Consider the following 10,000-nt stretch of genomic DNA (forward strand, 5'->3'; position numbering starts at 1 on the left):
TGTCTTCAGAGCAGACAGACAGATGAAAATTAATATTTTACCAGTAGGTTATACAGAGGATGCGGCATGGAATAATCGATCAGGCGTTGGACTTGTAATGCAGTGTTCACCAATGGTGGATCAACCCTCCCCCCCTCTCCCCGATTCCCCACGATGTTGTGCTGTGCCCTCAGGGAAGGGCACTTTACTCAGATTGTTAGGTGTTGTGCCCTCAGGGAAGGGCATTTTACTCAGATTGTTAGGTGTTGTGCCCTCAGGGAAGGGCACTTTACTCAGATTGTTAGGTGTTGTGTTGTGCCCTCAGGGAAGGGCACTTTACTCAGATTGTTAGGTGTTGAGCTGTGCCCTCAGGGAAGGGCACTTTACTCAGATTGTTAGGTGTTGTGCTGTGCCCTCAGGGAAGGGCACTTTACTCAGATTGTTAGGTGTTGTGCTGTGCCCTCAGGGAAGGGCACTTTACTCAGATTGTTAGGTGTTGTGTTGTGCCCTCAGGGAAGGGCACTTTACTCAGATTATTCTCAATCCACCCAAATAGTGTGAATGGCCACCTGATGTTAGCTGGGGAAGGTTAACACGGCAGAAGGAGAGGATTGGGCCCTTACCTTCCAATGCCCAACCCTAGATATGTGGAGTGATGGCCTAGAGTTAACGTGTCCACCTAGGAAGCGAGAGAATCTGAGCGCACTGGTTTGAATCACGGCTCAACCGCCGTCAGAAACAAAGAGAGTGGTAGAAAAGAGGAAATTTCTAGCACAGAATTTCCAGAAGGCAGGGATGCTGGTTATACTGAAAGCCCTCCCCCCCCCAACCCCCTCCTCAGATCTCCACAGAGGGGAAGGGAGGAAGGGATGGGGGGGGGGGGAGGAGGAGGGGTGAAGGGGGGAGGGGGTGTAAAAGGGTTTAGGCTTTGGGACCTTTAACTTTTCTACACCTGATGTTATGACCTAAGACAAACGGCACACACACACACACACACACACACACACACACACACACACACACACACACACACACACACACACAAACACACAGGTGGAAAACATTCGTTCAGTGACAGTTTATTTGTCTCCATTAAATGTCAGTGAAACACAACTGATTATCACAGACACTCTACACAGGATAATAATAATAATCATAGTCATAATCATGATAATATTGCAAGTGCACATGGAAATGCAAACTTGCCTTTGCGGCAGACATATATATATATATATATATATATATATATATATATATATATATATATATATATAAAGAAGACACAAGAGAACATAATCACAACTCAGTTGAAAAGGAGTACAGTACAGGGCAACATTTGGCAAATAACAATCAGTCCTTCACAGCGAGAAAATACGCTGTTAACCCTTTCATCGCCAAGCTCGCATTTATGCACAGGCGTGGTAGAGGACCCATGTCACTGAAAGGTGACCATTCATTGGTCTGTTATACATGAACCTACTGCTCTTAATGTTCGGTGGTAGGATAGGCCATATTCTCTATACATCACAGGGGGAATCCCGAACTATTCTTAGCCACTATCTTTACTGTGTTTATAGCACAAGGGAATTTGGTACTCTAAATTGACTGGCGGTGAAAGGGTTAAAAGCAAACGCACCAAAAACACACACACACACAAATCCTCAAAAGTGACGTGGCTGATTAGGATAGTGGGGGCCTGGTGGTTTTTTTGTTTTTTGTTGTTGTTGTTGTTTTCTTCTTCTTCTCCTGCCACTGGGAAGCATTCCAGACTGTTTAGATCTGACATTAGCATCAGTACCTTATCAACAGCACCCACCCTGACAGCCAACACACTCCGGAAAGAATGTGATTTGCAAAGTTGTGAGTGTGCGAGGAGTTGGGGGGGGGGGGGGGGGTAGTGGTAGTATGAGTGTTTGCGTGCCTGTATGTGCATGCCCCTGCCTCCCTTCTGTGTGTGTGTGTGCGACTGTGTGTGTGTGTGTGTGTGCATGTGTGTGTATGCGACTGTGTGTGTGTGTGGCGTTGGTAGTATGAGTGTTTGCGTGCCTGTATGTGCATGCCCCCCCCCTTCTCTCTCTCTGTGTGTGTGTGTGTGTGTGTGTGTGTGTGTGTGTGTGTGTGTGTGTGTGTGTGCGCGCGACTGTGTTTGTGCATGTGTGTGTGTGAGAGAGAGAGAGCGAGAGAGAGAGAAGAGAGAGAGAGAGGCAGGGAGGGGCCGAGAGAAAGTGGGTGAGATGAAAAAAGGCAAAAAGAAAACAGAGAGAGGCAGAGACAGGGACAAGAACCAATCATACGGACAGCACAGCATTCATTCATTTTCTGTGTCATGGGGTTTTAAAGTAGAGAGAGAGAGGGGGGGAGAGAGAGACAGAGAGAAGGTGTGACTGGGAAGAGAGAGACACACACACACACACACACAGACATAGACAGAAAGAGAAATGGAGAGAGAGAGAGAGAGAGAGAGAGAGAGACCGAGAGAAAAAAACACAGAGAGACAGAGTGAGAGACAGTGAGAGAACAGTCTTCAAGGTGTGTGTGTGTGTGTGTGTGTGTGTGTGCATGTGTGTGTGTGTGTGCATATATATGTGTGTGTGTGTGTGTGTGTGTGTGTGTGTGTGTGTGTGTGTGTGTGTGCAAGCCATAGATGCAATTCACTGGGGTAATACACACCTACCTACCTACAAAACAACTAAGAAATGGAGAGAAAACAAGACAAACAGTTCTGTAAATAGAAATGATTTTTGCGAAGATGTAGAACTAAAGAAAAGGACAACAGCCAAACGATAGGAGGAGAAGGGCGAGAGTGGAATGGAACAAGACGTCAGTTTCAGTTTCAGTTTCAGGTTCAGTTTTCTCAAGATGCTGTCACTGCATTCTAACAAATCCACAGATGCCACACGACATCTGCTTGCAGATGCCTGACCACCAGCGTGCTTTTGTCAGGCCTTGAGGGCATGCATATATCAATATTTTGTGTACCTCTCAGAGTGGATTCCTTCCACAGAGGATAACACTTTTGTTGCCATGGGTTCTTTTTCTGTGTGCCACCACATGTGTGCTGCACACGGGACCTCAGCTTATCGTTTCATCTGATTGATGGAGACACCCATTTTGATTTTCCAGTCAACACTGGGAGAAAGGGCTAAAGCAGGAATCTTCTTCTTCTGCGTTCACTCGTATGCACACGAGTGGGCTTTTACGTGTATGACCGTTTTTACCCCGCCATGTAGGCAGCCATACTCCGTTTTCGGGGGTGTGCATGCTGGGTATGTTCTTGTTTCCATAACCCACCGAACGCTGACATGGATTACAGGATCTTTAACGTGCGTATTTGATCTTCTGCTTGCATTTACACACGAAGGGGGTTCAGGCACTAGCAGGTCTGCACGTATGTCGACCTGGGAGATCGTAAAAATCTCCACCCTTTACCCACCAGGCGCCGTCACCGTGATTCGAACCCGGGACCCTCAGATTGACAGCCCAACGCTTTAACCACTCGGCTATTGCGCCCGTCTAGCAGGAATCAAACCCACAGACCCTCACGGACACTGCGTTGGCAGATATGTGTCTTAACCATTCTGCCACAGGTGGGTGGGTAAGCAGTGATGTGAACCCTACATGACCAAACCTGCTGGTCTCACTGAATGTAGCTCTTCCAGTTTTCAGATTCCAGTTTCAGTTTCGCAAGGAGGCATCGCTGCATTCTGAAATACCCCAATTATGTATATCATTCTCTTCACCGCATCTCCTTGGCCAGATGATATAACCCAACATGCTAGCTGGGCCTTGAATGCATGTGTGTGTATTTGTCTCTTCCGAATACCCCCGAAAGCGGAGTATGGCTGCCTTGATGGCGGGGTGAAAACGGTCATACATGTAAAAAAGCCCACTCATGAACATACGAGTGAACGTGGGAGTTGCAGCCTACAAACGAAGAAGAAGAAAAGTCTCTTCTGAATGACTAGATAAGTTTGATTTTCCAGTCAAAACCTTGAGAGAGGAGGGCGAGACCTAGATTTGAACCCAAACCCTCACAGACCCTGTGTTGGCAAGGAAAGTGTCGTAACTCTCTCCATACGAACGGCGAAAGAGACGACGTTAACAGCGTTTCACCCCAATTACCACCATCAAAATATTGCAAGCGGAAGGCTCTTATACTGAAGAGGTGAATGTTGACAAAGAATACCACAATTCTGACGACGGAAGCTAAAGGTTGGGTCATTCAGACACCCACTAGACATCCGAGGGGTCTGTGTAGAGGAGAAGAGAGGGCTGGCCGTACTGAGTGAGTTAATCAACCTGCCACACTGAACACTGTGCTGCAGCTATTTCTTCAGTCTGCCTTGGAATGCATCACACACACACACACACACACACACACACGCACACACACACATACACTTGTGTGTTCTGTGTTCACTGGCCCCTGTGATGATATAACTTTGACAATCTCTCTCTCACAGTGGAAAAAAACAAACCAAAAGCAAACAAAAAAACACACTTGTGATAAAACAGAATGAACAAACCAAAAGGAACATCTCAGCTACACGACAAAATCAACCAATACTGGAGGGAAGTTACACAGCAAATGTTGAAAACCAAACCACAAGTCCACAAACACAATGCAAAACAAAAGAGTATTGTCTTCACAGTGTCCAAACTTCTCACAAGCTTTACACAGAAAAGCAAAATAGTGGGGGTGGAAATACAAATCAGCTAAAAGAATCTCTCAAACAAAATCAAGGATCCGCGCACAAAGTAAAAAAAATCTTCTTCTTCTTCTGTAACTCTGTAAGATGAAGGGAAATATTGATGATGGTGATACTATGTCCATATTCTTCTGTAACTCTGTCAGACGAAGGGAAATATTGATGATGGTGATACCATGTCCATATTCTTCCGTAACTCTGTCAGATGAAGGGAAATATTGATGATGGTGATACCATGTCCATATTCTTCCGTAACTCTGTCAGATGAAGGGAAATATTGATGATGGTGATACCATGTCCATATTCTTCCGTAGCTCTGTGATAAGTGTTTGGGGTGCCCATACAGAAGAACTGCTCACCAGTGTTTCAGGTCTTCAGTACAGCGTCCCCAGTGACTCTACACTACACAAGGAAGATCTGTTTCATCAAAAAAAAAAAAAAAAAAAAAAAAAAAAAAGGTCAGTCAAAGACAGGCTGGACAGAACGGGAGGATGTCCAGTAGAGCTGACCATGGCACACGATGACGACTGGATGTACTCCACAGGGCTACCAGCCTCTCTGTCTCACACACTGACAGAACACTGGTTTCCACTTCCATGGGGGAACCTACTGTTACCCAACTACAGCTACAGAAGTATCCATATCATAAGTATCCGTATCATCCATGCCACACAGTGTGACACAGCGACACTCAATTACACGCCCACTTTTGATTGGTTCTCCACCAGTGTCAAGGTCACATGATTGGTTCTCCATCAATGTCAAGGTCAGGTGATTGTTTCTCCTTCAATGTCAAGGTCACATGATTAGTTCTCCATCAATGTCAAGGTAACTGGATTGGTTCTCCATCAGTGTCAAGGTCACGACACAGCAAAACTGACAAAGACATTCATTTTCGAGTGGTTCTCCACTAATGTCAAGGTCACGTGCCCCACAACTGTTTGCCCCACAGCCGTGATCACTGGATTCAGTCAGGACACCGATGGGTGCAACAGCCAAGCGGTTAAAACATTGGACTTTCTTCTTCTTCTTCTTCTGCGTTCACTCGTATGCACATGAGTGGGCTTTTACGTGTATGACCGTTTTTACCCCGCCATGTAGGCAGCCATACTTCGTTTTCGGGGGTGTGCATGCTGGGTATGTTCTAGTTTCCATAACCCACCGAACGCTGACATGGATTACAGGATCTTTAACGTGCGTATTTGATCTTCTGCTTGCATATACACACGGAGGGCGTTCAGGCACTAGCGGGTCTGCACATATGTTGACCTGGGAGATCGTAAAAATCTCCACCCTTTACCCACCAGGCGCCGTCACCGTGATTCGAACCCGGGACCCTCAGATTGACAGTCCAACGCTTTAACCACTCGGCTATTGCGCCCGTCCATTGGACTTTCAATCTGAGGCTTGTGGGTTCAAATCCCAGTCACGGCACTTGGTGAAACATTTTTTTTTTTCCAATCTCCCAGGTCAACAGATATGCAGACCAGCCGCTGCCTGAAACCCCCCCTCAAGTGAACATACATGCAGATAATCAAACCCGGAAAGTCAAAGATGTTGTAATCTGTGTCATCGCTTGGTGAGTAAAGGATACAAGAGCATACTCACCATGTACACCCCTCAAAACCTCTGGACTGCCGGGGGGAGGGGGGGGGGGAACACAGTTGAAAGTGGTGTTTCAAGTCATAAATCAGTATCCAGAACCACCAGCCCAAAACTGAGAAAACAAGTCTGGAGATGTTACCACTCTGGATCAAACGTGTGAAATTTTCAGCCTTCCAGAGTGATTTATCTTCATTTGATGATGTCAACAGTGACAGTCACTATGGATGCAGGCACTGCGTCCCAAGGCAGTCCTGAGGGTGGCTGCCTAACAGGGTGGGGTAAAACCCATCATGCACGTCAGAGCCCCACTTGCACATACACAAAACAAATCGGGAGTGGCAGCAGAAGTCCAAATCCCATGCCACGCACCAACACTGATGGCACTCTGGACCGCCGGGCCACAGGCAAACAGTGGACCCTCCCCCCCCCCCCGCCCCGGCCCCCCCTCCCCCACACAGCACAGGATTAGCACCAGAAACAAAGCACATTACAATTCATGCACCCCTTTCATCATTTGACTGAACACCGCTGTCTGCACCAAGACCAGAACCTCTGCATCGACACGTCCGTTCAAATCATCTTCAATGATTGCATCAACAAATCAGTATCCGATCATCTTCAATGACTGCATCAACACATCAGTTTCCAATCATCTCCAATGACCACGTCAACACATCAGTTTCCAATCATCTCCAATGCATCAACACATCACTTTCCAATCATCTCCAATGACTGCGTCAACACATCAGTTTCCAATCATCTCCAATGCATCAACACATCAATCATCTCCAATGCATCAACACATCAGTTTCCAATCATCTCCAATGCATCAACACATCAGTTTCCAATCATCTCCAATGCATCAACACATCAGTTTCCAATCATCTCCAATGCATCAACACATCAGTTTCCAATCATCTCCAATGCATCAACACATCAATTTCCCATCATCTCCAATGCGTCAACACATCAGTTTCCAATCATCTCCGATGCATCAACACATCAGTTTCCCAATGACTGCGTCAACACATCAGTTTAAAAAAATCTCCCCACAGAGGCACAATTCCGTATAATCTTGCAAACAACCAAGGTACAGAGAAAAGCAGTCAACAGGCGAAGGAATGCGCCACACAGTCAATAACTGTTTTGTCTAAACCCTACAAGGCGCAGAGGGCCTGTGCTCCGGCAATGACGGAGTCTCCCCTCACATCCGGCACATCACCTGGGCGGTGCCGGTACACACTCTTGTGACTCACAGACCACTGTCCCGTGTCAATGGCAATGTGAGTAATAGTGGTAACAAATAACACAGCACTTAAATCTTGTTCAGAGAACGAGTGAAAGCGCTTTCACGCCTGTCGTCGTTCACATATGCGTACCAAACTGTGATGAACAGGAGAGGAGTGTGTCGACTGTTGAAACACACCTGTCTGTTTTATATATACACAGAGAAGAAGACCTGTTCAAAACACGCTGCTGTGCAGTGCACACTGGCCTATTAGTATTACATGTCAATATATATATATATATATAAAAACAAACAAAACCAGACCCCACCGTCATGTCATAAAACACCTTATCTCTACATGTCCACATAAAACTGACCCTACTGGCACACTTTAAAATACCTACATGTCAACAAAAAATATACCAAAAAATACAAAAAACCAACCAACCCCCCCAAAAAAAACCAGACACACCAAAACAAAAAAACACCTTATCCCTTAAGAACACAATACACTTCTGTCTGTCACCGACAAAAAAAAAAACCCATACACTTCATCGTCTCTCAGTTTCTAAACAGACTCCACTGACACACCGAAACAATTAAACACCTTATCCCTAAACAACTAAACCATACTCGCACCAAAACAATAAAACACCTTATCTCTTAACAACTACACCATACACTTCCGTCTCTCAACCACAAAAAAACCCACCCAACCCCCCCCCCCCCCCCCCCAAAAACCATACACTTCACCTCTCAATTACTAAATCACAATACAACACACCTCTACACAACAAACCCAAAGCAGTAAGGTACATATATATGATAGTCAGTCGTGTCCGACCATGACCATCAGAACAGCAGAGGAGGCAACTGCTGTTCCCGACTATTTGGGCTAATATTTGATTATGGTGGAGAGTGTCTTGCCCAAATTACATCCCCACTCTCTCGGCCAAGAGGGTTTAAGGACAGTCGGCGTTGGGATAGTTCCCAAAGGCCAACTAGCCCACAAGGCTGCAGCACAAAGAGCCAGTGCAATAGTTTGAGAGTCATAGTCCTTCACAAAAGACTGAGCTGTAAATGGTTTCCCATTGACTGGAGAAACCATTGATAATACAGCTCTCACTTTGCTGTTGGCCCAAATGTAAACTTATGTCAATCTGTGATGTAAACCGAGTAAGGTACAAGACCAGTGATAAAAATGACAAAAAGAAAAGACAACCCACCCTGAAAGGTCTGGTCACAAAGCCAATGACTGGAAGGGAGGGAACTCCTCACAAGACTTGGGCTTGGTTGCCCAGTGAGATAATCTTAGCACAGCTAAGTTTACTTGGTGTTAAGAATTTTCCTGAAGTATACACTAACTCCAAGGAAAGGGACAGAACTGACCGTTTCCCAGGAAAAATGGAAGAAAAAAATCTTGCAGTTCTGTGTGTGTGTGTGTGTGTGTGTGTGTGTGTGTGTGTGTGTTACTATGTAAATCTGTCTTGCTCTATGGGTAGCTGTGTGTGTGTGTGTGTGTGTGTGTGTGTGTGTGTGTGTGTATGCATGTATGAGTGTGTGTGTGTGTGTGTGTGTGTGCATGTGTGTGTGTGTGTGTGTGCGTGCATGTGTGTGTCTGTGTGCGTTACTATATAAATCTGTCTTGCTCTATGGGTGGCTCTGTGTGTGTGTGTGTGTGTGTGTGTGTGTGTGCGTACATGCGTGTACAAACATGTGGCACTACGCTTTGTCAACCCACTGTCTGCTACACAGTGGCACGGAGCCAACAGCCTTCAGAGCAAGACAAGCATAAATCTGGTCCCTACATAGAAACATTGTTCCCTTTCCAACATCGTCCCAACAAACCTAGCTCCATCAGTATCATCTTTCACACACACACACACACACACACACACACACACACACACACATCCAAACAAATTGCACAATATGTGGTTTGTTCACTTTTTTTGTGTGGAAAGAATCTCACATCAACATTCACCTTGTTTTGACCAACACAGTCACACACATGACTTGTTCAACAGAAAAGGAACACATAAAAACACTGGGGGGTGCGGGGGGGGGTTCTCACTGAGACAATGGAATGAACAAGTTTGTCTCGTTTCAGTGTGATCTCATCAACAACAACTATTCACCACCCTCACACCCCCTCACACCCCCTACCATTTTCCTACAATATACCGCCACATCCTCAAAACTAGGAACAACCTTTTTCTAACATTTATGTTGAAAAGTCAAGTATGCCTTCAATCTCAAAACCACAAGAACAACCATTTCCCAAGCATCTACATCATTAACGTGAAGTCGCCTTAAAACCCCAAAACACACACAACGCCCCCCCCCCCCCCCCCCCCCAACTATTTTCTGAACATTTCCAGCTTTAACTCAAGATGCCTTAAAACCCCAAACCACCAAAACAACCATTTTCCTAACATTGACATCATTAACTCAAAGATGGCTTATAAAAAAAAAATAT

General features: G+C 45.6%; 1 protein-coding gene and 1 long non-coding RNA gene across 2 annotated transcripts in view; one reads left to right on the forward strand and one right to left on the reverse strand.

Annotated features, from left to right (window-relative positions):
• The first annotated feature begins 1,050 nt into the window (after positions 1 to 1,050).
• On the forward strand, positions 1,051 to 7,045 carry LOC143284901 (uncharacterized). Its single transcript, XR_013055645.1, has 2 exons — positions 1,051 to 5,454; positions 5,548 to 7,045. It is a non-coding gene; the product is annotated as an uncharacterized LOC143284901 (long non-coding RNA).
• A 1,217-nt stretch (positions 7,046 to 8,262) lies between these two features.
• Positions 8,263 to 10,000, reverse strand: part of LOC143285309 (uncharacterized) — a 3,008-nt gene continuing 1,270 nt past the window's right edge. The window contains exon 2 of the mRNA XM_076592572.1: positions 8,263 to 10,000. This exon is cut by the window's right edge and continues 557 nt beyond it. The gene's annotated coding sequence lies outside the window, so the exon portion shown is untranslated.

This window comes from Babylonia areolata, chromosome 8, assembly GCF_041734735.1.
Source record: "Babylonia areolata isolate BAREFJ2019XMU chromosome 8, ASM4173473v1, whole genome shotgun sequence".
Classification (NCBI taxonomy): Eukaryota; Metazoa; Mollusca; class Gastropoda; order Neogastropoda; family Buccinidae; genus Babylonia; species Babylonia areolata.